The 27,661-nt window shown below is 45.5% G+C and overlaps 1 long non-coding RNA gene across 1 annotated transcript in view; it reads right to left on the reverse strand.

Moving 5' to 3' along the window:
* Nucleotides 1-27,661, reverse strand: part of LOC309635097 — a 142,649-nt gene that overhangs the window by 44,924 nt on the left and 70,064 nt on the right. Inside the window, exon 3 of the long non-coding RNA XR_014248644.1 lies at nucleotides 17,438-17,657. This is a non-coding gene — a long non-coding RNA (uncharacterized lncRNA). The remainder of the gene's footprint in view (nucleotides 1-17,437; nucleotides 17,658-27,661) is intronic.

A 27,661-nucleotide genomic window follows, 5' to 3' on the forward strand; every position in this document is an offset into this window, starting at 1 on the left:
CTGAGTGACAGAGGCAGCCATGAGTGGTGACACGAGCACTGCAAGCCCAGGCCACTCAGAGAGTCACAGGAAAGACCAAGGCTTAATGTTGAGCTCCCATGTGACACACCCCAGGGATCCCTTGGGTGGAAAGGCAAGGGTATATGGAGGCCCCTCTCCAGGTGGGATCTGAGTCAGCTCCATTAGAGTGACAGCCATCCCTCATTTACATACTCAGCCCAGTAACCTGAGGGTATGTTGGTTGTAGTTGAATAACTTGTAAACTGAACAAAGAAAGTCCCTTTTCCTTAGCTAGCATTCACTTTTGGTCCCTAATCCACAGACCAAATATGAACTGTTCAACCCTCATTGAACACACCCGAAACATCACTGCTGCCATGCTTTTGTTCATGCTATATTTGGTTGGGGTGCCTTTCCTTCCTCCACTTCTCTGGATTTAGTTCTTAAAATTTTATGCATCCTTTAGGGCCCAATGCCACCTCTTACATGAAGTCTTCCTTGATTACCTCAGTTCTAAGTGATTTTTCTCCACTGAGTTCATATGGCCATTTCTACTTGCATGATGACTCATAACATCCCACTTTGTGATGGAGCTATTCGTGTGGGTCTCAGGTCACAGTGACTCCAGGTGGTTAAATCCCATGGGCATTTTTAGTTGCCATCTTACTTGACCTTTCAATAGTATTTAATACTATTGAATATATTCTCCTTTTTGGAATACTCATCGCTGTGGCATCTGTATAGACATCTGGGGTTTGCCTGCCTGGCTTCTCTGCCTTCTTCGGGTAACAGCACCCTGATTTTCTTTTCAGGAACTTTCTGGCCACGAGGTATGGGCAGGATTGATTCCAACCTCCAGCTCAGAGACTAACATGTAACCTGAGCCGCACCAGCAAGAGTGATACCTGGTGTCTTGCTGAGACCAATAAAAGAGAGAGGTTTTCTTCACCTGAGGTAGGATGTAAACCTGAAGCTTCTGGCAGTGACCTGATCAGGCCACCACATAGAATGACCCACTCAGCAAAGAACTGAGCAATGGAGAGAGAGGCAGGTTCCTGAGGACCTGTTTAAGTACTTGGATCCAGACACATCTGGCTAGTCCTGAGGTTAGGTTATAAGAGTCAACAAATGCTTCTTCTGCTTCTCCTTCCTTTTTTCTTAAATCAGTTGAAGATGGACTTCAGTAGCATGTATTTGAATATTTGAAGGCGTCTAGTTCAGCCTCCAGGACAAAACACCCTCTTGGCTTTCCTCCTGCTGGGTTATTCCTGTTCAGTCTCCTTTGCTGATGAATCCTCCTCTACCCAGACTTTAAATGTCATAATCCATCAAAGACTGGTCCTAGTTCCCCTGTTCTTCTGTTCTTTATGTCTCCCTTGGCAATCTCAGCCACACCTCTGGCTTCAATCACCGTCTCAAATTTGTAGCTTTAACCCAGGTCTCTCTTAGGACTCCAAATATATAAATTCACCTGTGTACTCAGTGTGTCTACTTGAATGCCTCAAAAGCATCTTGGGCTGGTCCCATCAATCATGAATTGTGACTTTTTCTCCCCAAATAGCTTCCCTCCTCTGTTCCTATCACAGCGAACAGCACAAGACAAAAACCTGGGGTCATCTAATCTATCCTCCACACTTTAGCCAAAGTGACCTTTTTTTTTTTTTTTTTTCAAAGTGATCTTTTTTTAACACAAATTAGATCAAATCTCTTTTGCCTAAATGTTTCCAAAACCTTCCTATGGCTCATGGGATATGTCCAGAAGCAGGAACGTGGAGCCCGAGGCCCTGCCCAGTGTGGTTCCCACCCATCTTGTCTTTCAATGCTCTTCGCTTCCTCCCCGAGCTCCCTCACTCTGCCTCTTATCACTTCCTCAAAAGTGGCATGCTCAGGCTCCGTCCTCAGGGCCTTTGCACTCACCCTTCCCTTTGCCTGGAACCTCTCCCCCATCTCCAGCAAGTTCACTGCCATCATCCTCAGGTCTCCGCCAGAAGATCCGAGAAGCCGTGCCTTACCCTTCCAGATTGCATCAGGCCACCATAACCCACTTTCCTAGCACCCGGTAACTTTCACTCATCACACTCATGATATCAGTTTTAGTCTTTAATTCCCCAGGAGACTAAGCTGCAAGGGGCAGAGACTGTGTCCATTTTTCTCATTCATGTTTCCTTAGCACTCAGGCCTGCTGAGGGATGGCCAGTGGGCACCAACGAACATTTGGAGAAGAAAGCGCTGGATCCTTGGTGTCTCCCACTACATGAATAAGGTCTTGGAGACAATGAGGAAGCAGGTGGGTATGCAGGCGGACAACATCAGAGCAGTGAGACCGATGGTGATGAGGAAAGAGCGTGGAAAGGGGAATTTCCAAGGGAAATAGCACCCCAATGGGTAGATAGAAGCCTGCAGAGCAGCAGGGCGAGACCATCCTAATTAAAGTCATGCTGATAAGGGGAAGTAGGATGAGACACTATCATGGGACAGTGAGTTTGTAGATACCTATTTGCTTGGCTGCGCTGTTTAGTTGAGAATGGAGTGGAAAGTCCCAGGTGACATTTTCTAATACAGATGCATTTTGAGGATAAGCATTTATAACTTAATCAAAGAGTTTCTAACATGTGTGTGATGTGTATCATGGATAAAATTAAAGACGTGGTGTGGGCTTGTCATGGATCATTCTGTGATGTAATTTAAGGTGTGTGATGTACACGCTATCGTCACGTGTTAAAACCTTAGAAGGAAATGGGACCTAGCACTGCTGAAAAATTCATAGGCAGGGGCAGAGAAGCATCACTCTCTATAAACTGTCTGTGCCAGGAGATTTTTCTGTGCTGCCAAACAGTGCATGTCACCTGGACACGGAAGTCAAGAACAAAAAATGAAAGGTTCATTTTTTAAAATTTAACAAAAATGTGTTGGACACTTAATTTACGCCATTTCTGGGACTTCCTAAGTCTATGATCTCATTTAACTTCTTTGCGCCTCAGTAAAATTGGGATAATAAGGTCTGTTAGGAAGAGCAAATAGATAATAATACATTGAGGGTCTTAAAAACAGTGCCTGGTCCAATATAAAGAGTTAGCTGTTATTATTTTCTAATGTTTCTAATGTGTATTATTTTCTAATGTTTCTAATGTGTCCTTTCTAAGAACTGAGGTTACAGTTGTGAAGAAGACAGATGGGACTTTCATGAAGCTTCTATTCCAGTTAAGGTGGAGGCCAATTAGTAAGTAAACTAGTGAACAAGGTTATGTCAGAGAGGGACAGATGCAAAGAAGTTGATGGGGTGGGGCATTCCTGTGGGCAGAGGCCTCTTTCAAAGGAGCTGACAGAAAAGGCCTCTTTGAAGAGGCGACATTGGAGCTGGAACCCGAACAGTGGGAGACACGAGAAGAATCCTAGCAAAGGCAGTCCAGGCCAGATGCACAGCAAGTGCAAAGGCCCTGAGGCAGAACTGAGTTGAAGTGTGAGAGGCAGGAAAATGCAGCGTGCCTGGGGTATGGTGAGAGAGGAAGAAAGTGGTATGAGATGAGATCAGATGTGATGAGATGGAGAAAACCATCAGCACCAGGCTGGACTGACCAAGGAACAAATGGCCAGAATCATGACGGGACATTCCTGCTTGTAGGAGACTACAGTTCAGCAGAGTGTGACCCTAAGGTATCCAGGAGCCAGGGCCCTGAGCTTAGAGGAAAGAACGGCTGAGGCAGAGCCTTGCCACGGGTCTTGGCCTCCAAGGAACCATGGTCTCAAGAAGGCAGGGCTTCTCTGCTGGCCATCAATCTCCCTCCCTATTTCCTGTTACAGGAAATAAAGCGAGTTGCTTAACCCGTGTCCATTCCCTCTCCCTTCCTTATTGGCACAAGTTTGATTTTGCTCATGGCAGCAACAGTCCATCCCCAAGTGAAACCGGATTAGTCTAACCCAGTCAAAACCAGCCTGCAACTTGAAGCCTGTGGTAAAGGGGTGCTTAGAAGCCCAGCCCCAAGGAAGCTTCTCTCTTAGGTCTGAGAACCAAAACCATCTCTCCTCCACACCCAACCTAGACACAAAACTGCAACTACTCCCTGGGGTCTACACTCACATAATTTAGCCATCCCACTGTTTTCCTTAGAATGACTGTACTTTTCCAGGACTGTCTCACCTGAGTTTCAAGATTCATGAACTCTTCAGTGGAAAGGATCAACAGTACTCACCCTAAGCTTCTTTCATGCCTTCTCTCAAAATCCTTACCTTGCTGTTTCCACTGATCTTACCTTTAATCAACTTCTAATTCTCAGTAAAATCTGATGTCACCTTCCCTGCCCTGAGATACTGCCCAACCTCTGTCGAGGTGTGTTTTCTGTTATCAAAAGGTGATGTTGGTAATGCTCGGGAAGCCAGCCTTTGACAAGCCTGTCGGTCAGCGGAAACGCTGCCTAATGTAACCTAATGCAAGTAAACACATACAAGTTATAGGTGTATTTCAAAAGCTAAAGATTTCCAAGGGGATAAAGAGGCCTGATTTAAAGGAGTGCAGGTAAACATGTATCAACTTTTGGATATCCCTCTGAAATTTGTTCAGATGCCTTTTACCAGAAAATCAGTTTATAAATCTAGTGCAGTTTCCAGAAGTTCTCAATTAGAGACCAGAGGCCACAAGTCCGTTTTAAAAAAATATTTCCCTTAATGTTTGAAATCATCCATTATGTAAGCTCTTATCTGTCTTACTAACAAATAAAAGATACTACATAATTAATTGATCTTTATTATTTTCTGTGCTATTAGGATCAGCAAGCATGATAATATCCTATTTTTTAAAAATCATTTCTGTGTTTGGAGTTCTGGACAATGGTTCATTATTATTACCTATATATAATCATTCTTTGGTTGATAAGTAATTCATTAAATTGTTTGATTTAATCAATAGACCAGGCTCCATGGTCAATGGACTTCGCAGGTTTTACATTTCTTTGTAAAATGAAGCAAATTGTCACCTACTGTTCTGTGAAAACAAAAAATTCAAGAGAGAAGTCTTGACAACTGCTTTTACAATATGCAACAAACTCACATCTTTGAGTGTTTCACTCTGCGAGGCAGACTCACGAATGAGGGCCTGGGGTGAGGGAGAAAGCACGGGGGACTGTGGGCCGAGGTGCAGTCCTGGGGCTACCGCTAACCAGGGGCCAGAACCCAGGCAGGCGACAAGCACATTATTTAGATCATCTTATCACCAACACTCTGTGAACTAGGTACATGCTACTTAATGTGCCTTTACTGAAGAAAAAATTTAGGCACAGAGAAGTTAAATAATACACAGAAGATCACACAGCCTCGTAAGCACCAGGACCAGAATGCAAGCCGAGGCCATCTGTCACAGCCTCTATGAAATAACACCTGTTAGTGGAGGTGCCCTGGCAGAGGCAGAGGAGAACAAGAGAGAGCCAAGTGAGGCAAGGCTGGGAGCCTCTGGGGAGCCGATGAGTAGGCTGGGAGGATCGTATTACACATTGCATCAAACTCGAGGCCAAACTCGAGGAGCAGAGATAAGATCCTCCCTTGTTTCCAGCTGTGAGACTTGGGCCAGACCCAGAAGCTGCCGCCCTTTCCTGTAGCAGTCTCATCTTGAACATTCAATGTGAAGGAGGTCTCGTTAATAATGCAGGCTTGTAACACAGGGCAGGATGGCAGTTTTGAAGAGATGCCTGCCACTGCCCAGCTCCCCTCTCTGAACACGGGCAGAGGGAGAATGACAGCAAGACATCCAAGATGCTAGATGAGCTGAAGGTAGCCAGCCAGAGAGTGGGCTGTGGATTCCATTAGGATGTAGTGAAGAATAAGGTCCAAGGAGATTGAAAAGCTGAGGACATGAGGATGTGGCAGAGATTGCAGAGACATGTCAGTCAGAAACGGGCTGCCTACTGAAATGAATTAAAAGAAAAAGGCAGAAGAGAGAGCAGTAGGTAAATACAGGGGAAGGAACATGAAGAAAACAGTGTGAAAACAGACGATCAGGGATCACAAGAGGTGAAGTTGTAATGGAGCAGGACGCTAAGGGGCCTTAACGGGACAGACCCCCCCCGCCCAGGTCCTCTGCCTGCCTCTTGTCTGTAGAAAACCTTCAGTTAAAGAATAAATTTAATCAGAGAAGTGAGAAAATACAGAAGCAAAGGGAAACAGTCAAAGAAGACAAAAGGATAATAGTTTAGCCATCAAACAAAGTCAAGGACATTTAGTTCCTCCTCAAGGGCTATAGATAATATTCTGAGCCACGTCCTTTGAGCTGTTTTGCAGATACTGAAACCCACACCAGGTGGAAGAAGTTAACTACATGATGACCAGACTGTAGCCATGACATAAGCTGCCACAATTCTGAGAACTGGCTTCAAGGAGATGGGAACAAACCGATCCTGGAACCGAAGACTAACTGTACTTAAAACCATCAAGATGTTGCTGCTCAGACCACGGCATGACCAATTTCAAGATGACTGTCTTGAAAGATTCGAGGAGCAGAGATAAGATCCTGTCTTCAAGATGACTGCGCTATTCTGCAGGTAGCCCCTCCCTCCACCTATACACCCCTAAAACTCCCCTTTGAAAGCTCTTGCCCCCTGAAGCATAGGGGGGAGTTGGCTTTTGGACATGAGTCTACCTTCTCCCCAGATTGCTGGGCTCCTGAATAAAGCAAACTTTCTTTTCCTACCAACACTTGTCTCTCGATTATTGGCTTTCGAGCAGCAAGCAGCCAGACCTGAGTTTGGTAACAATTCCTTTGAGGGGAAAAAATAATTACTTGGAGATGAAAGTTATTAGGACAGAAAAGAACCCCTAAGTGGGGTCTGCTTGTGTGTGACATGGTTCTGACGTGACACGTGCACATGATTATCGGGGAACACTCCTTAGCCCCTGTTGGGAATATGATGGGATGCTTCTGCGGCCAACATCACTGGCCTCATATCTGTGAGGATGACCAAGCTATGCCATGGTCAAGACCATGATGATGTTACTCACCACTGTATCTCCAGGACCCAGCACAATGCCTGGGACGTGGTACGTGCTCAATTAGTATTTCTTGAGTAAAAAAAGGAAAGAAGGAAGGAAGGAAAGGCGGGCAGGGAGGGGAAGTTGTGCCCCAGGGCAGCTATGCCTGGCTAGCCAAACTGACCACCTTCAGGAAGGCTACATGCAAATGGCTTCCTGCCTCTTCTTGCCTCCCTGCCTCTTCTTGCCTCTCCACCTCCTCTCCCAACACACATGCAGCAGCTCCATGCCTCCTGCTCAAACTACAAAAGGGGGCCAAACAACCCAGGGCATGCATAGCAAAGCACTAAGGAGGCTTCGGGGCACCTGTGCCCCCATGCCCAGGTCATCCCAGTGCACTAGGTCAGTCTCTGTGGCTGCCCTGGCATTGACCTCTGAGCCTTGGGAGTCTTCAAAGCCCAACACAACCAGTGAGCTGGTTTAACACACGCTCACAAGTTCTCCACTGCTCAGTAAGCCCAGTGCCACGCCAGGAGCTTGACGGGGCCTCCTCTCCAGACAAATACTGCCCCTGCTCCCACACTGGGACACCCCTGCTATTATGGTCAAGGGGAAGAGGGCTAAACCTTGTGTTTCAGTCAGCATAGGCTAGTTCATGCTGCAGTAACAACTCCAATAGCTCAGCGACTGAAAAACAGGTGCATTTCTCACTCACACTACCTATTCATCAGCGGTTGGCTGAGGCTCGATCCTCCATCCCTTTCCCTGGGATCCAGGCTAAAAGAGCAACCACCTTGTATCTATGGTAGAGGGAAGGAGGACTGCGGAGGTTCTCACAGTGGCATTTAGATACTTCAGTCTGGAAGTCACACACACATCAATCACCTTCACGCACGTGCACAGTCATTGACTGGAAGAGTCACTCACACCCTCCCCCAGCCCCCGCCCCAAGGGGTCTGGGAATACAGTCCTGCCACGGGTCGGGAGGGCAGAGAGCTGGAAATAGTGACCCCAGTCTGGAACTGACCCTTAGACTTGCGACCCAATCAATCCTAAGCCCCTTCCCCTTAGCAAAGTGCCAAGGGCTGGACACCCTCCACAGAGGAAGTGTGGGAGGCCCAGCCGAGAAGGATGGAGGTGCTTTCTAGTCAAGCCTGACGCACAGGGGGACCCCGTTCCATACTTTCCTATCTGAGGCTCCTCTCCTGCTCAGCAGTCTCAGCTCTCCCGAGGCCCAGAGGGGACAGTGTGGAGGCAGGCCTACCGTCCTGCCGTCCCAGCTGGCGGAGGACGGACTTCTCCACGCTGCACTCCCAGGAAGGGTCCGGTGACAGCAGTACTGCAGTAAACAACAGCAGCAAAGGGGCAGGCTTGAGGATGCACTTTCTTTTTTAAAAAAATAGCATGGACGTTTTCCCCTCCCTCATTTCAGGAATCAAGCACCATTGTTCCTTACTAAACAGCCCACATGTCAAAACTGCCGGGATGGGTTTCAGGGGAAGCAGGGTGGACAGGGGCAGGGAGGCAGGAAGGCAAGGGAGGTGTCGGGAGAGAAGCACAGTCAGGCAGGGGGGTGGGGAAGGCAGTGGCTGCGAGCAGACAGGCTTGGCTATGGGGAGAGCGCGGGACGTGGAGAAAGAGAAGGTCACAGAGAAAGCGCTCTTATCACATCCCTTCTCAAAGACATCCCAGCGGCTGGAAAGGCGAATTCGCTCTTTACCAACGGTTCCTGCTTCTTCAAAAGTGGATCAGAGGGTCTGTGATTGTGTGAATCAAGAGGAGGACGCACATGGTACCTGGGCTGAGGATCACCACCCCTGGGACAAGGCCAATGCAGAACACTTAAGGCTTCCAGGAGAGGAAGACATTTGGAAACCAGAGGTCCCAGGGGAGCTGGTCACTTGCACTGACTCCTATGCCAGGGTAGATAGAGTGCCGGATAACTGAGGAAAACTGAGAGCCAGATGTCTTAAAAATATCAAATGAAGCTCCGTCTAACTTTTGGTCTAGACCTCAAAAGAGCTGAACCAGATGACTTCTGCCAGATCTTTTGGTTTGGGGGTTTTGTTCTGTTTTGTTTTTCTGTGCTTGTCCTATGAAAAGCTGGGTGGTCGCAGCTTGCCCGGGTTCTGGAACCTTCTGGAACCTACATAACCAGTATGGGCCTCAGAGGGGAGTGAAGAAAGCGGAAATCTCAAAATATAGAGAAAGAAAGAAAAAGAAAAAAAAGGAAGGGAGGGAGGGAGGGAGGAAGGAAGGAAGGATGGAGGAAGGAAGGAAGGGAGGAAGGAATAGAGAGGAAAAGAGAAAAGAAAGGAAAAAAGAAAGACACCACCCCCTTCACTTCTCTCCACTGCCCACACAAAAGCCGGTGACGCTTCACCACTGCTCCCCAAGTAGCCAGGCTGCACCTCACTAACCGGGGTCATATCTTTCTTTTTATTTATTTATTTATTTATTTTTGGCTGCATTGGGTCTTTGTTGCTGTGCACAGGCTTTTCCCTAGTTGCTGAGAGCAGGGACTACTCTTCATTGTGGTGCACGGACTTCTCATTGGGGGGCTTCTCTTGTTGCAGAGCACGGGCTCTAGGCGCGCGGGCTTCAATAGTTGTGGCACTCGGGCTCAATAGTTGTGGCACTCGGGCTCAATAGTTGTGGCTCGTGGGCTCCAGAGCGCAGGCTTAGTAGTTGTGGCGCACGGGCTTAGTTGCTCCACGACATGTGAGATGTTCCAGGACCAGGGCTCGAACCCGTGTCCCCTGCATTGGCAGGTGGATTCTTAACCGCTGCGCCACCAGGGAAGCCCAGGGTCATAGCTTTCTTGACCTAAGCTGTGCTCTAGGCCCAGTGACAGCAATCAGAAATAATCAGGCTAGATCAAGCCCATGCCATCCTGGAGAACGGGTACAGTGATTTCCGATTTCCGCTGAGGCCTCCCTAGTAACTTTCCCTCTCTGAGCAGGGGAAACACGCGGGTGGCTGCTGAAACACCAAGGGAGGCTCAGGAAAGATGCGCGACTCTCTAACAGAGGACAGCCAGAGGGTGGTTAGCCAAGAAGGGGGCCGACAGCACAGGGCAGCCAGCAGGGGCGAGGCCGCGACAGGGTGCCTGGGGAACGCCCCCACCGGCGGGGTGAGAAAGCTTCCGTGGCTGTGGAAATCTTGATAAAGAGATGACTCGCCCTGCAGCAGCATCCTGAGGGCTGCCCATCCACCCACGCGCCCACGGTGGGCAGGCGCGTCCCACGCTGTCATCGTCTAAGTTGGCAGGCACCGGCACACTTAATTACCAGGGAAGCAGAATCAGATCACACTTCCTATGCCAGCTCCTGATTTCATTTGTGTTGTCATTTTTTTTTTTTTTTTTTTTGGTCCTTTTCCATAACTCAGCTGAATGGATCCAAAAGATGTCCAGAACACTGGGTTATCATCAGGGATACAGAGATGAGGAATTTCATTCATGCATCCTTTCATTGACAGAATAAATATTTATTGAGTGCCTGCTGTATGCCTGGCACTGTGCTTGGTGGTAGGGAGATTCTCATTTTTGTGTAGCGGTTGAGATTTGGACAGCATTTGCCATCCTTTTCTATGTTGTGGAGGGAGGGGCTGTGATATTTGGACACCACAATGGGGCAAACCGGAGGTGATTCCTGCCCAGAGGAGGCCACCTGGCTCCTGGGAGCTGAAGGGATTGGTTGCCATTTCACAGGTGAGTTACTCTGCCTTAGAGCTGGGCTTTTGCGTTGTTTCTATTAATGAAGTATAATGTGGTGCCTCTAATCCGGTTCTGGCAATCTCCTCAAATGCCCTCGAGGGAAACCTTCCCTCCCATGGCCTTTTCTTTCTCATTTGAGCTTTGAGGGCTTGTCAGAAGGGAGTTTGTACAGAGAAATGCTGGCCGTTGGGTTAGCCACTTCATGAAGGTAAATGATTTAGCATAATTTTTTCTGCAGTTGGGAATCTCAAGTGAAGTCTGTAGGAATCCTTTAAAGAATAGGTATTCAGACTCTAGTTAGTGTTTCTCATAATCATTAATACAGGATTATTTAGAAAACTGACTGGAATGAATATTCCCAAACTCTTGGTCCTCCTGGACAGAAAAGACTCCCTCTTCTTTGACTGGTGAGACTAGGAAAGCAGCTTTCACAGAGCGTATTTCCTATATTAAGAGAAAGAAAGAGAGAGAGAAGAAAGAAAGACAGAAGAAAGGCGGGAAGAAAAAGGAAGGAAGGAAGGAAGGAGGGAAGGAAGGAAGGGAGGAAGGGAGGGAGGGAGGGAGGAAGGAAGGAAGAAAGAAAGAAGGAAAGAGAAAGAACGGGAGAGAAAGTCCAAACCACACATTCACCAGAGGAGGAGACCAAGGCCCAGGAAGGCCACAAGACTTACCAGGCTCACACAGCCTCACAGAACTAGCACTGGAGTACAGGTGGACTTCCCGCTGCACACCTAAGTTATCTTCTCTCTTTAGCCAAAGACACCAAGGCCTTTGACTTCAGTCACAGGTTTTTAGGGAACACGTAACATACTGGTTTTTGCTTACCTTTTATTTAGCAATTTTCCAAATGAACTTCTATCAGACCTCTGCTGATTTGCTTTATTTAATTAGAGAGATTCTTGAGGAAGAGAGCCCCAGATAAACATTTTTATCTGGCTAAAGCTAAAGACAATCTTGTTATGGCAAAGCTGAGGTGCTGTGATGAACCCCGTCTGTTGGACTCCTGCTGTCTCCTCGTTGGGGGCAGGACACGTAAAGCAGGCAGCCTGGGAGAGGCAGCTGTAGCACTAATACAGCCCTCACCTTCCTCCACAATAGTGTAGAAGATAACTTTTGGCTGGGAGAGGAGGCAGATGCTTGGGCTAAACCAATATATATAATGACAAGGTCTCATCAAAACAAATTATTTCCTTTTCACCATCACCTTAGTAGTCAACTTTTCCATTATTGCCCAGCTTTATCTTTCTGTCAGCATAAAAAAAATACCATCATGAGGTAAAATGTACATGGTATCCACACAAAGGCATACCGTCAGGAGGTTTCACAGATGTAAAGGTGCCCTCGTGTTCCCCCCATTTCCTCCTGCTTGGTGCTTGCATGCGGGTGCCTGGCAACCCGGTGCCTGCTGTGGTAGCTTACCCGGTGGGGGGGGGCAGGCAAGAGGCGATAGCCCAGGCGAATGCCCGGCAAAAGGGCAGATCCGGCCAAGGACCGTTATCAGATGAGGTGGAGGGGTGTGAGGTGACTCAGACACTGTGAAAAGGCATTATGCATGTATAACCATACTTCCCTTTATCAGAAAGCGTGCCCTTGAAATGCTGCGACTAAACCAAGGTCTGCAAATCCAGTCCTGTGTTCAAGGAGTTGGGAGAAACTTGCTATTCACACGATTCCTATAAAGCATCCTTTATCTACCAAAGCTACCATTTGTTTGTTCATTCATTTGTTCATTCCACAACTATATATTTATTCAGGACTTTGAGCAGGGCACTGGGTCAGGTACTGGGAATATGGGGGAGGCGGGGAGATAAGACTTTTCCTGTGCTTGTGAGCTTCACATCATTACACAAACATTACCAGAGAAATACAGGTGTGCTAATTGATTTTTTTTTTTTTTTTTTTTTTTTTTTTTTGCCAAAATGGGTCTTCAGAAATATCTGCTTATCAGCAGACTAGTGACTAAATAGAACTGTGTTCTGGGGCACCTGCCCCCTCCTCCCTGACCCACCCACGGCAGTTTGTTCCTCCAGGGCAGGACTTCCAACCTCTTTCCCCAAATGTTTTTGTTTTAGTTTTGCTTTGATCCAAATCTTTTCTTGCCAGCCTATGTGAAGTACAATGTGATCCGTCAACTTGAATCCCAAGCGCATCTGGGAAAATGACCCTTGGAAGAGAGAGAGCCGCTTTGGAGATAAGAGCACCTAGTTTGGGAATAAAGATCATTTGAGACGTCTCATTAACACATAGGTCTCTGCCTGCTTATGGTCAGGTACCTAAGAGAGTGACAAGAGAGCAATTAGCAGCAGGTGGAAAGATCAAGCACCAAGGCTGATCTGGCTGCTGCGCTGCCGAGTGTCTGATCTGTCACCAGCGGAAACCAACATGAGGACCTGATATGATACCGTCCCTGGAGGAAAAAACCAGCCACTTAGTCGAAAGCTGATTTCACCCCCGGGGTGGGGTAGGGCAGTAGTTTGTCCCTGCTGAGATTGATACGGGTGCGTCTTCCTGCCCACAACGCCTTGGCCTGCCCCACCATCTGACACCTTCCAGAGTGTCTGATTTGCAGACTTGAGATCACACAACCCATCTCCTCTGACCCAGGGACCCACTTTACAGCCAAGGAGGTGCCACGATGGCCCACGACCTCAGGATCCAGTGTCCCTTCCGTACACTGCACAGTCTGGAGGCTGCCAGCTGGGGAGGGTCAGAAAGGCCTCTACAGGGCCCACGTTTTGTGCCAGTTTTGGCACAAAGTCTTCCTTTAAGATGCACAGTATACCTTGGACACTTTGAATAGGGGGCAGAAGTGGCCCCTCTTCTCACGTATCTAAGTGGTCTAAGTCACTTATCTAAGTGACCTGATTGGGAGCTTTGTGCTTCTTATTCCTTAAAGGCACAATAACCGGATGCGATCAGAGCCTGACAAAAACCTGGTCACCGGAGAGACTAGGATTCTTGGGCGGCGGGGGGATCTCAGGGTTACCCCACAGGACCAGCAACCTAGACCAGCAAAACTGCCATCTGAGAAGGTGAGCATCAATCTTGCCTCAGGGGGCTTCCCTGGTGGCGCAGTGGTTGAGAATCTGCCTGCCAATGCAGAGGACGCGGGTTCGAGCCCTGGTCTGGGAAGATCCCACATGCCGCGGAGCAACTAAGCCCGTGAGCCACAACTACTGAGCCTGCGCGTCTGGAGCCTGTGCTCCGCAACAAGAGAGGCCGCGATAGTGAAGAGGCCCGCGCACCGCGATGACGAGTGGCCCCCGCTTGCCACAACTAGAGAAAGCCCTCGCACAGAAACGAAGACCCAACACAGCCATAAATAAATCAATTAATTAATTAATTAATTAAAAAAAATCATGCCTCAGGGTAGCATCAGGGACTGTAGTTTGTCCAACCAACCTCCCTGTTGTACATCTTTTTTTTTTTTTTTTCATTTAAAGGAATTGAGAGAAAACCAGCTGAGTGTGAAGTAAGCCATCACCTTGAAGAATCAGCGATGGGCCAGAGTGAATTTAATATGAAGCGTGAGTGGATTTGAGCAATGTAAGAGGTGGATGGGGGCCAAGGCTGCCAGTGCCTCATCCGTAGGCCTTCAGGGCCCACGTGCCCTGTGCACACCCAGTGCCTCTTACTGCAAGCGCCTGCTGCCCGGAGCTTTGTCTGGACTTCGGGGGTGCTTGACCTTGCGCAGGGCAGGCCAGGGGCGCTGGGGAATTGATGCACTTGGGAACAGGTCTCATTAAAGCACAGCAGGCGGTATGACTGGGAAAGGGGTTTGGAGAACATATAACAGAGAAACCTAGCGCCCAGGAATGGCCTCTCTGAGACGTGAAGGATGAGCGGGGGTCAGCCAGACAAAGAGAAAGAAGAAGAGTGCTGACAGGCACAGAGATAAAGGGAGGCCATCGTGCATACAGGGAAACGGCAGGAGCACAGAGTGGACAGAAACAGGCAGGGGTTGTACCAGAATGGTCTTAGCATCCTTGTTTTGGAATCTCAGTTATTTCCTAAGAGCAACAGAAACCCACTGAAGGGTTTTTTTCACAGAAGGTGACAAGATCCAACTTACGTGTTGGGAGATTACTCTGGCATAGTACGGAGAAAGGTTTTGAAAGAACAAGGCTGGAGACTGGGAGACCAGGATTCCTTTTGGCATTTGGATATATGAGTCTGGTGTACAGGGACATGGTGTGACTAATGATACAGTAATTAAAGCCCACTGTACAGGGCATAAGATGTTCCAAAGGGAATGTAAAAAATGAGAAGAGCGGACAGCCCAGGCCTAAGCCCCGTGGACACAAACATTGAAGGAAAAGGTAGGGGCAGAGGAGACCCCAAAGAAGACCAAGGAAGAATAGCCAGAGAGGTACATGAAAAACTGAATAGGATGGCAGCTAGGGAACCCTAAGGGAGAGAGTATCTGGCCAGCGGCATCTAATGTTGTTAAGAGGATAAGCGAGATTCGTCTCATTCACTGCTTCTGACAAAATAAAATACAACCTCTCAGGAAAATAATTGGAGGTGTACCTCGAGCACAATAACCCGACTCCTGAGAATTTATTCAGAGGAAATAATTCAAGTGGAGGGAAAAAAACCTACTTATGTAACCATGATGATATTATTTATAATGGTAAAACAAACAGATAGTAAAAAACCTTTCATGCCTCTGATAGAGAATTGACTCAGAAAATTATGAGCCATAAACTTAATGAAATATTTTGCAACCATTAAATATTATAATTATGACTGCCATGACACCACATTAAAATGTATATAAAATAGCATCAAGTGAAAAAACAAAATGCAAGATTCTATGTAAAAAGTAAAATATGCATAAGGGTAAAGATGGAAAGAGCATGGAAAATATAAATACTTCAAATGTTAGAGAAGTAGAATTGTGAATTTTTAAAATTATTCCCAGTATTATTGTTATACTCTTTATAGACAATAAATTACAATCAGGAAGGGAAAAGAAAAACATACTACAGAGCAACTTTACAATAGGTAGAAAAACCTCGTACAATGCCAAACAACTTGCTGTCTGTGTAAGAATGAGAAAACAAAACATAAATTTTGCCACCTATAGCAGGGTTTTGTGGAAGTGTTTATTGCTTTCTGGACCAAAGAGGGTCAGACGACTGAATATATACTTAATGCTCATCTAGAGAGAATAAATGTCCAAATAACCCTTAGTGTGAAAACTGTTTACTCTTGGAAGCCATGAAAATAAAAGGAAATTAAGTTAAATGCAGCCTGATATTCACTGTATTCATAATATTCACTATAAATTCTACACACTCTCCCGCTTACAGGGAGGAGCAAGGGAATTCACATCTTTTGAGGACCCACACGTGCCAAGAATGCTGCTGGCCACTTACACACAATGGTGCGCACCCCCCGAGGGAGCGTGAGGACCCCTGCATCTTCTTATGTTCTCCACTCAACAAGCATCAAAATCCACAGAGTCTGCTCCTGCTTTGTTCACCCCCTCTCAGCTCCCAGTGGAGAATTCAGTGAATTTCAGTAACCATCTTGTACAACTGGACAAGAGTGGAGACATGGCTTTGTTTCTCCAGCTTACTAAATTTCAAAGTCACCTCTTCCCTTTCCATTTCATCTCCTCCTTTCTCTCCTCTTAGCTCTGCCATCATAGTTCTGAAATTCATTCATGCGTGAGCCTAGGGCTGAATCGCTGTTGTGTAATGTTCCTTTATTCTAGTAGCTAATCTTCTTTTCATTTCACCCACGTACAGCATTTGAGCTCCATGCCTACTACAACGTTGTGGAACGTCGGGGCACTCCCTTCTAGTTGACTTCTAAGGAGGATTTCATTTCATCCCTTGATAATCACATCCTGGGTTTATTCACTTTTCTAATAATTCTATTAGAATGTTTATAAGATGACGTGCTTTTAATTGTTTCCCTCACCTCAAAGGTACAGAGAGTAAGTTTCTCTAATGGTTTTGTAACTCCCATCCTTTATTTTTTATTGCTAATGGACTCTCCAGTAATATAAAATGACTGATGAGTGCAGTCAGAGAAAAGCAGAAAAATCAATACCTGCCCAGACTCCACGTTAGTTAAAAGCAAGTGAGGAGCTGAGGCTGGCAGACAATAGAATTTTCTGTGGCTCTTAAGTATCTGAAAGAAGAAAAAATTAGCTCAGATGGGCTGTAAAGCTCTCAACAAAGGAGACTTTTCTTTATAAACACAGGGTGTTGGAACAAGAGAATAATACCAAGGTAGGTTGGGTGTTCCTTAGACATCTGTTGTGCTCACTGTCTCCAGTAGAGGGCAGTGGTAGATGCAGACACTGACCCCAGGCACCACCAAACCAGCGCTGCCTCTCCAGAGCGCCTCTCCTCCCCTTGCAATAGAAGGTCATGCTGCGGTGACTCGGACCAAATCCAAACCACACCCTTGCGCAGATGTGGTCATCGTTAGCAGAGCCTCAGAGACTGCAAGTTCTTATTTGATAAACTAGGGTCCGCACAGCAAACGTACTAGGCATTGTACACGCATCACCTCGAGTCGTCACAACAGCCCTATGATATGGGTACTATGATCATCATCATCTCCATTTACAGATGAGAAAAATGAGCTTGGTCCGCTTTCCCAAAGACACCCAGCCAGTGGATAGAGCTGATGTTGGAAGTGGTTCCAGTCTACAACCCAAGAGCCCAGCCACCATGCTATGAATGGCTGGCCTTACAACCTGTTCTGTTCACATGCACCATTTATTATCTTACTCTGGGAACTTACTTGACAGCAGGAACCTTAGGTAACTCATCCTTTCATCCACTCACAGCTAGCAGAGGGCTTTGCACATGGTAGGTGGTCAGTAAATAAGTCTGATTCATCATTCAGAAGTGCTTTGGTGTGTCTTTTGATGGTATTGTGATGGGTGGAATAGGTTCAACATATTCCTCAGTTTGTCTTCATTCACGATCTAAGGCAGCGGACAGCAATGACACAGACGAACCTGTTGAAGACACAGACAAGTGAGAAATAAACTTGAACTAATACCCACCTGGATGCAGTATTTAGGTTACAAATATAAACCAAGGCCAAAAGGCTAAGGTGATCTTCTATGCTTGTTTCTTTAACCTTCCCACTCTGCTACTCCCAGGTTTCTTAAAAACTTCCATGAAAGTCCAGATTAATTACAACTTTGGATCACTGTCTCCAGAATTTTCTGCCAGCTGCCACCCCCAGAGCAGAGTGGGTGTGGGTGGATTTCTGCTCCCAGCTTTTCCTTTCAAGATTTCAGCCAACTACCCCTGTCCTGGTATTGCTCAGAGTTTAGTACCGCTCATCCCAGAGCACTCACCCTCATCACCATTCCTATCAAAGGCAATGAGACTGGGACTTTCCTGGTGGCACAGTGGTTAAGAATCCGCCTGCCAATGCAGGGCACATGGGTTTGATCCCTGGTCCGGGAAGATCCCACATGCCACGGAGCAACTAAGCTTGTGTGCCACAAATACCGAGCCCGTGAGCCGCAACTACTGAGCCCACGTGCTGCAACTACTGAAGCCTGCACACCTAGAGCCCATGCTCCGCAACAAGAGAAACCACAGCAATAAGAAGCCCACGCACCGCAATGAAGAGTAGCCCCCACTCGCCACAACTAGAGGAAGCCCACGCACAGCAAAGAAGACCCAATGCAGCCAAAAATCAATCAATCAATCAATAAAAATTTTTTTAAAAAGCAATGAGACTAAATCCATGCTTATCTATAATTTCTCACCCTTGTTAGGACTATGTAGATAAGTACATTTTAATGTGTCTATATGTCACTCCTTTTATCACCTCTATTACTAGCAGGGCTTTTATACTAATTAATTAATACAGCGCTGTAGCCTTGATGGTTAACTAAGGTAATCATGGATAGAATCAGGACATATTTTTATACTTTAAAGAATTAAAGAACATTATATTGTAATGATGTCTAGAAATAGTAAAGAGCTCGAGAGTAGAGAATTAAATGACTGTTTCTCAAACTGGGGCTCACAGATGATTTCTCAGAGGTCCTAGAGCTCTCTGGGAGAAACTTTTGTGTTGCATTTTTATTATATTTCATGAAAAATTAATATAAGCATATTGTGGGTTATGGTTACCTTTGAGAGGCTGTAGAACATAGTGGTTAAGCAGACTGCCTGTGCTTACATTCCGACTTTGCCTTTACTGGCTGTGTGACCTTGGAAATGCTCAGCACCTCAGTTTCCTCATTTGTACAATAAGGCTACTTCATAGGGTAATAGTAAGGGTTACATGTATTGAAACATATAAAGCACTTGGAGCAGTGTCTGGTACACAGTAAGGACTTTATACATGTTAGCCATTATTTTAATTATTACCAAAAAATGCCTTATGATTTCAAGGTTTGTGTTTGCCTGTGTATTTATAGTCACATAGTAACCAATACTACTTGAACTTCAGAGCTAAGAGGGGAAAAAAAAGGAGCCTGGATACATAAATGATGTGTCCACGTGTACTGAAGTCCAAATGCTATCACAATATGCTATACGGTGGTGGATTTTTTTTTAATTAATTAATTAATTAATTAATTAATTATTTTGGCTGTGTTGGGTCTTTGTTTCTGTGCGAGGGCTTTCTCTAGTTGCGGCAAGCGGGGGCCACTCTTCATCGCGGTGCGCGGGCCTCTCACTATCGCGGCCTCTCTTGTTGCGGAGCACAGGCTCCAGACGCGCAGGCTCAGTAGTTGTGGCTCACGGGCTTAGTTGCTCCGCGGCATGTGGGATCTTCCCAGACCTGGGTTCGAACCCGTGTCCCCTGCATTGGCAGGCAGATTCTCAACCACTGCGCCACCAGGGAAGCCCCGGTGGTGGATTTTTAAGAGAGAAAAGGAGTGGGAGAATTGAGTCATTCCCAAAAGCTTACAGTGGTAGAGAAACACGGAACTCAAAAGAATGTGTATTATAGTGGAAAACACCATATTCCATGGCAAGAGGCATTATGTGCTCAGCAAAATCTCATCTGTCAGTATGAATTAATGGTGTGAATTTAAATTTTCTTTACATTTACTTTTATTTTTACTTAATTTATCAATTTTGTTTTAGAATTGTATAAGAGCTTTAAGCAGGAGTTTATGTCTCCTTTTTGTTTTACATATATAAATAACATTATTCTAGATTAATACTGGGACTCCAGAGGATTTTTTTTCTTTGAAAGAATTTCTAAACTTCCCAAGCTTAAAAACACTGTGCCTAATTGTTCTAACAGCCTTGCCCTTTGGTTTGGCTGGTGGACCAGCAATGAACCAAGCTCATTTAGGTCCAAGTTTTGCTCTGCCTCTAATATTCCCTCCTATTCATGTGACATTGGAAGCATATATATCCCCCAAATACCATAACCACTCCCTTATTGTTATTATTTACTTACTTAACTTCAAAGTCTCTTAACTTTTAATGTTTAAAAATGTTCTCAAGGCTTAGAATAGCTTGTCCTACACTAGTGTGTAGGACTACACTATAGTCACATATATAAATAAAATATATTTCTTCAAATATGCAAACATACACAAACAAAGCAGCAAGCAGCAGCACTGTAGAGCATGGTCCTGAGGAAATAAAGAGCCATCTGCACAGCCAGCAGACCCTATGCTTTCCATGAGGAGAATTCAGTGAGGAAAGCCCCTGAAAAGACTTGACTTCCAGCTCCAAGTGGTGTGAGAGTTTGGCCAGAGTTGGGCTGAGGTAACAAGTCCAAGGTCACAGCCACTCTGGGGCCTTCCTCATGCTTCACAGTTTGCCTTCACTTGGAAGGCCCCCGGCAATATAAAGGGATGGTCCACCTCCATTTTTTTCTATACCTTTGTGCTTTTTCTAATTCTCCTACCGTGCATGCATACCGAGTGTTCTGGTGCTGCAGAGGAAGAATTGTATTTACAGAGGCCATGAGGTTTTAATTAACTGGTCTAAATTGTTGAATAAATGCCTGCATCCCTAGGGATCAAACCCCAGCTGAACAAGAGGAAAGAAGCTAAGTCTATCAACTGAGACAAATTCCTAGGAGTAATGTCTAATTAGTGGCTCTTTCTCTACCCAAGAAGAAAAGGACTATTGACGTCACCCTAAAATTTAAGAGTTTTCATGAGATCTTGAAGGTAGATGTATGATCAGTCATTTTCAACATGAAGAATGCAAGGCAGGGGTGCTATTCAAATTAGTTCACAACTGGGAGGAAAAGGGGTTCCAACAACCAAGCCAGTTGCCCTGAAGGCCCAGCTACACCAGGTGTTAGCCGTTTGGCTGCTACATCCTGGGGGGTGTTCCAGGAGGTCCCAGAGGAGGGCAACGGAGGGATACCCAAGGGGCTCAGAGCACAGCGATTTACCAGCCAATGGAGAAATATTACACTACTTTATAATAGCTACGACTATAGCAATGTTTGCTGGCTAACTCTCAGCTTGAATTTACCACTCCTTGGGTCCCAAGCTGGGGAAACAAAGAGGCTGGTCGTCAGCCTTAGCTCAGGTTAGGAGTTTAGAAATTTGCTTATTTTCCATTAGGGCATGAGGACAGGAACACCTTTCAACACGAGGCAGTTGTGACTAATTGATTAAAAGTGAAGAAGGAGACCTCAACGTGGGGAGGGGGTGGGAGTGTCAGAACCTACCTCATTTTGAAGACAAGATCTTGGATTTCCACTGGTGTGTCATCACTCCTGGACAGATGGTGGGTTTTAAACCACATTTGAAATGTACAGTTAGTGTTTCAGTGAAGGTTTCCTCTTAGATGGGAATCAAATTCCAAAGCATTTGCTTGGTGGGTTTTTTTAAACGCATGTTCTCTAGCTAATATCAAGCCAGTCACAAAAAGAAATGCTCATCGATCAATGGAGGATGTAGACCCGTATTTTTCTGGGGTCGTTTTAATTTGCTGCCGGCCTAGGGCATACTGTTTTTTCACCTCTTCTGCCAACACAGCCATTTTAGGTAGAAAGGGAGAAGTCAGTATACTCATGAAAGGGAGAAGCCAAGGTAAGCTTCTGTGTGAAAGCAAAGTCTGTGCTTTTATGAATGGCAGGGTGGGTGTTCCAAAGATAATTGCTTTTTGATCTGAGTGATTGAAGGAAATGACTTTTCTGAACGAACCTTGCACGGAATTCAGTCAGTCAGGGCACAATTTCTTTCACATGCCACAGTTCACCCATCAATCCCACCCCCAGATCCCCCGCTTCCCGTGTGGACTCTGCTTGGTGCGCAGAACAGCCCACACCCGCTTTCCAACCACCATCAAAGAGCAACAAAGGAGAACAAACAAGCTCTCACCATATCTGAAGCTGTAAACTAAAATCATTATCCCCATTCCCTTGTCGCCTACAGAGTTTTCAGTCCAGGCAAAGTTTTTATGCTTTTTTAAATGAAGTTCTTCGAGGCAGGATGTTTGAAGCAGTCATCCAAGCTTGTCATTTAATGGAAACTGTGTGCAGGAAATTGCCAAGATGGAGATATTTGAGTCAAGCAGCCCTCTAACTGGGGGGAGGGAAGTGAAGCAAATTCTCCCGTCTACATCTTCTGAGTTCTGTGGAGGAGGGTTATTAAGAAGACCAGCCCCCCTCCCAGAGGATGGGGGATTGGGAACACCGGCTTTAGTGTGGAAAATCTCTCTCTCTCTCACACACACACACACACGCACACATAGACACGCACACACACACCCCAAATTGCAGTTTGTCAGAGCTACACATCACCACCTCTCCCCTACTCCCACTCCCTGGGAGAGAAGGAGGAGAGCACAGCTCAAAAGCAGTGCCTAAACCCAGGTCTAAGAATAAACTGGACCAAATCTTTCTGGTGACTGTAATTGTCAACATTTATGATCCGAGAAACAGGTTTAATTGTCTTCTGGAAAATGGGTGGTCTTGTGTCGTCACCTAGACAAAATGATGGCTGTCTCATGCCCTTATCTGGGCTCAGCTTTGCCAAACATTGTGTGTGCTAATTAGCGGGTCCTCACACCCGCCTTGTGAAGGCAAGTGAGGGGCCCATTCAGCGGCCCTGGGAGGTGGGAGTGAAAAGCTGGCACTTTGTGGCCACCATCCCTCCTTCCATGGCAGCCAACGTGCCCAGCTGAAGGGCTCTCCTGAGCACTGAGCCTGAGCAGGGGAATTGTGTGTTCTGACATCCTTTGCTGATGACCCCAGATGCCACGCCATTAAAAAACCCTATAGCTTTTTCCTCTGATAGCAGTTTTGAAAGGAGAGAAAGGGAAATGGGTGTTAAGTGAATGCCTCTTCTATACCAGGCAGTGGCTGATTTAATTTTCCCCAGAGCTATTATACCATTTTCCAGATGAGGAAACTGAGGCTCACAGAGAGATAAGATGGATTAGGAAAAGGGGATTAGGTTAGAGAGGAGAAAGGGAACCTCCCATCCCTACCACCAAAAAACAAAAACAAAAACCAACTCTGAGGTCCAGGCAACTCACACTGACCGGACCAAAAGTACTGTTTTCCTAGTAGCTCCAACCAAATCTAGGCTGGCACACAGAAGGTGGTGGCGACCTCCCAGGATCTCCGCCCCGTCCTTTATCCAGTAGATTCTAATCCTAAAGGGAACCAGTGACTGTCATAGTCTACCTGGCATGGCTCTCACCAGTCCTGCTCCTTCCTTACACCTCTCCAGGTGATTTCTCTGTCTTGTCCCATTTCCCTTCTTAATCACAGGATCCCTTACCCCACGAAATCCAATCCCTAGCTGATTACTTGCCTGGCAGACAACTTTTAAGTACTCTCCATGGCAGTCTGTAAAGCCAGAATAGTAACCCCAACACTCACACCTGGAGATTTTGCACAGTAACTTGTCAGTGGTTTGGAAAACATTAACCCCACCATAAAGGCGCAGATAAAACCCTGTCTTCCCTCTCAGTTCTTTTTTTCTTAACTCAAGCACAAATCTTCCTGCCCACTAGAAAGCTGATATTTTCTTTTCGATAACTATAAAAATTAGCAACTTGGATGCACTGGGGAAAAAAAGATAAACTGCATATGTTCTTGCTTCTCTTTTTATCTAACCGAACAGTACAGTGTTCCTGGGACACAGATGCCTGCTCTGTGTAAGTGATCGTCATATAGGGCTTGGCATCCCTCATCTATCACACTGCCCTCTGTGTATCTACAGGGCTTTGAATAATCAAATCTGGGGGGCTGTATACCTTCTTGTTGTCCAAGTTCATTTCACAACACATTGGTTAAGCTGGATTTTTAATATGTCATCCAGGTCAATGTCAGTGAGCAACTCTGAAGGCCTAATGAAGGTGTTTCAGTAGACAGAAGACGGGCAAAGTGGTGCCATGTTCCCCAGGGGGCTCTCTCCCTGAGCAATTCCACCCGAACCTTATAAACACACACTCTTCCTTGCTAACCTCCAGTGAGTCAAGGCTGTCAGTCATTCCCAAGCCAGCAGTGGTTTTATAAAATGCACAAAGGATAATTACAGAAAGACACCCCCACGAATGTTCACATGTAATCTTACCCTAAGACTTGAACCCAGGCTCCCACTTGAACCGTTTCCTACATAACTTCAATCTGGCAAACACAATAGTACGCAACTGCTTGGAGGGAGAGAAGGAAGCAGGGGTGGAGGTGGGAAAGGGGAAGTTCAGACTAGCACAGCCCTGATCTTGAAGATTACTGTAAATCCTTTAGCACTGTTGAAACAATTAGATCACTTGATTGGCCTTAACCATGGCCTTGTGACCATGTCTATAATGATACGTAGAAATGTGGTTTCTGTCCCTAACATTTTATTTTTAAAAATTACTTTTGCTTTAGACATCGCATGAATAAAAATTTTATTTACTGCACTCAGTTTCAAAAGTTGTTTTAAACAAATTTTAAACTGCACTCAGTTTCAAAAGTTGTTTTCTTCCTCAAAATTTGGAAGTAGATATTTTGAAATGGTAAATTTCACTCAAAAGAGTTTTTTTCAAACACCGTCTTTTACAAGTTGCAAATACTAATACTTCTGAGATGCAAATATTCACACAGCATGAAGTACTGTGCTATCTACCACTGTCACACTAAAACAAATAGAACATATGGTCCCTGATGTTTTATAAGTCTCCTGAATTATAAAACCAAATAAACAAATAAGCACGTATATCCATCACAGAGCCCATAAAACTAAAAAGATACATGTCAAGTTCATTATTAATTCTCACGCATGTCTCAAGAAAGATAGATGAGACAGACAGAGAGAGATACAGAAGACAGAAAGGGAGAGGGAAGCAGAGAGGGCAAAAAGAGAGAAAGAAGAAAGTACAAAATCAACCCGTGGGGCTCCAGAGCAGGGCTACCGCTGGGGGAAGTCAGGGGCTCCTCGAGGATGGTGGGGGAGGCACCTTTTCCCATTACATCCCAGGATGGCAGAGGAAGCAACAGGCTCTGACAAGATGGGACCAAAGATGGTTGATTATGTCACAGTAATCAACCCTAAAATAATGCTAACTATGTGCCAGACACCTTAAATGTATTAACCACCTAAATCTTCCTAACAACCTGTGAGATTTAAACCCCCATTCAGATGAGTTTAAATACAAGGAGTCTAAGGAACTTGCCCAAGGTCATGCAGCCAGAAACTGGCAGAGTCAAGATTAGAACCCAGAAGGCAGGCTCCAAGATGCATGCACTTAGCAGCCGCTGGGCTCTGTTGCAAACACACTAGAACTCACCCCACCGTGTGCGTTACTCCATCAGGCCAGGCGCCTGAGAGGCTTTGCCGATAAAGGACCCTGCCTAAAGACATGCTCAGCCTTTGGGTCACCTCTGTCCGTGTGATACAGTCCTCTGACCCTGCTTTGGCACAGTCTTTAGCTTCTTGGAACTAGATTCGAGTTTTTGGAACTACCAAAAATGAGTCATGCATGGTGAACAGGGTGAGCTCTGGAAAATAAGTTTTTAGGTGAACAACAGTGGATGATGGTGACGTAATGAAACTATTTTCCTCATGTGGCCCAGGAACTGCTTTGATAGAACCAAGAGGGGGTCCACGCGTGTTACAAGCAATTGTGCATTATTGAAATTCACATGCAGGGGTCATTTGGATCTTTCTGAGAAGTTTGCTTGTTTTGATCACTTTCCAGTCAATTCCACACTCTGTCACTTCTCACCGTGTTTGAGGAGCGTTTCCTTTTAAGTATAATATTTATCTTTAGTATAGTCTCTTGTAACTTTAGCTCTCCCACACAGGCATCTAGAGCACTCTTGTCTTTCCTGATAAAAAGTAGTAGGTGTAATGACTTTGGTAGGACTGAAATAGGAATCCTGATCTTTTTTTTTTTTTAAATAAATTTATTTATTTAATTATTATTTTTTTAAATTTTTGGCTGCGTTGGGTCTTCGTTGCTGCGTGTGCTTTCTCTGGTTGCGGCGCGGGGGCTACTCTTCGTTGCTGTGCTCCTCGTTGCGGTGGCTTCTCTTGTTGCAGAGCACGGGCTCTAGGTGCGTGGGCTTCAGTAGTTGTGGCTTGCAGGCTCTAGAATGCAGGCTCAGTAGTTGTGGCGCACGGGCTTAGTTGCTCCGTGGCATGTGGGATCTTCCCGGACCAGGGCTCGAACCCACGTCCCCTGCATTGGCAGACGGATTCTTAACCACTGCACCACCAGGGAAGCCCAGGAATCCTGTTCTTTTAAACTCTGATATCTAATGAGAGATTTACCAGAAAGAAGTAAAACGACTTCAGTTGCCAGACCCCACAGGCTGCAGTGCTTGGGGAATTCCCAAAATCCAAGGGGTCAGTATTGCTGGCTCCAGGAGTTGAATTTATTAGTTCATGCAGAGTTAACTAATTAGAATGAGAGGAACTGACTCACACTAACTCTACACATTAGAAACTGATGTATAAACCAGACTAGACGTTTATTTATTTGCCATGGAGGAATTGTCCTTCCCATAATTATACAACCTATTGTGACCAAACACAGTGTATTTCTCCAGTGTGTTAAAACTGATTTCTCTTTCTGGATTTCAAGAAGGCTCTTGATCATTTGTCACCATTCCATCACTTCAGACTGTAGACATTACGATAGATTAAGCTACTAATCCTACATTAGGTTATTTGTTTCAACCATTTCTTCGTATTATCTTCTATGCTTGGTCATCTCAAATGGACTGGCTATTTCCCAGCCCATCTACAACTCACCTCTTGATTTGGGCAACCATATAGAATTTCTCAGTTAATGATCTATGTTCCTTACTTGGTGCGTTAGAATTCACTTGAATGTTAGTACTAAATTTAAACTAAATAAAAACAAAAGTTTAACTGTTCCCTCCTCACTAAAGACAATTACAATAGTAGCTGACATTTGTTGACTTCCTACTATTACCCAGGCTCTGCTATAAGCACTTTGCAGGTATTAACTTATTTAACCCTCACTACCCTAGGAGGTAGTTTCCATGATTCTCCACATCTCACAGATGAGGAAACTGACCTGAGAAATAACTTTCTCAGGGTCAAAGGGTTAATAAGTGGCAGAGCTAAGATGCAAACACAGTTTGATACCCACAGTCTTAACCACAACACTAAATTACCCTCTTAGACTCTTTGCTACTTGGGTGTTATGACTATTACAAATGAAAACAAAACAAAACAAAAAAAGGAAGCAGCTGTTTTTCTCACTTGCCCTGACTCTAGCTAACTGTTCTTCACTTTTTTGCATTTTATCCATGCAGAACAAAGCTATATTTGTAATTAAACTCCAGATAAGTAAGTACCTGTTTTTAGCAGGGCCAAAAATTTGAGAAGGTTTAGCTGCAGCTGATAAAATATTTAAATCTGATGATGTTTAGGATGGAATGTAAAGATTCTTTCCTGTGTCATCAAAGCCTTGGGATATCCATAGATCGTTCCATTCTGCACTTTCCTAGTCGTTCCCTCACAGACATCGCAACCCTCTCCTCGAGTTTCTGGGGCCCCCAGCTGGGGACAGCTACACCTGGGCGTGAGAACAGGGAGCATGA

Source organism: Balaenoptera borealis (assembly GCF_965194805.1).
Source record: "Balaenoptera borealis genome assembly, chromosome: 9".
In the NCBI taxonomy this organism is placed as follows: domain Eukaryota; kingdom Metazoa; phylum Chordata; class Mammalia; order Artiodactyla; family Balaenopteridae; genus Balaenoptera; species Balaenoptera borealis.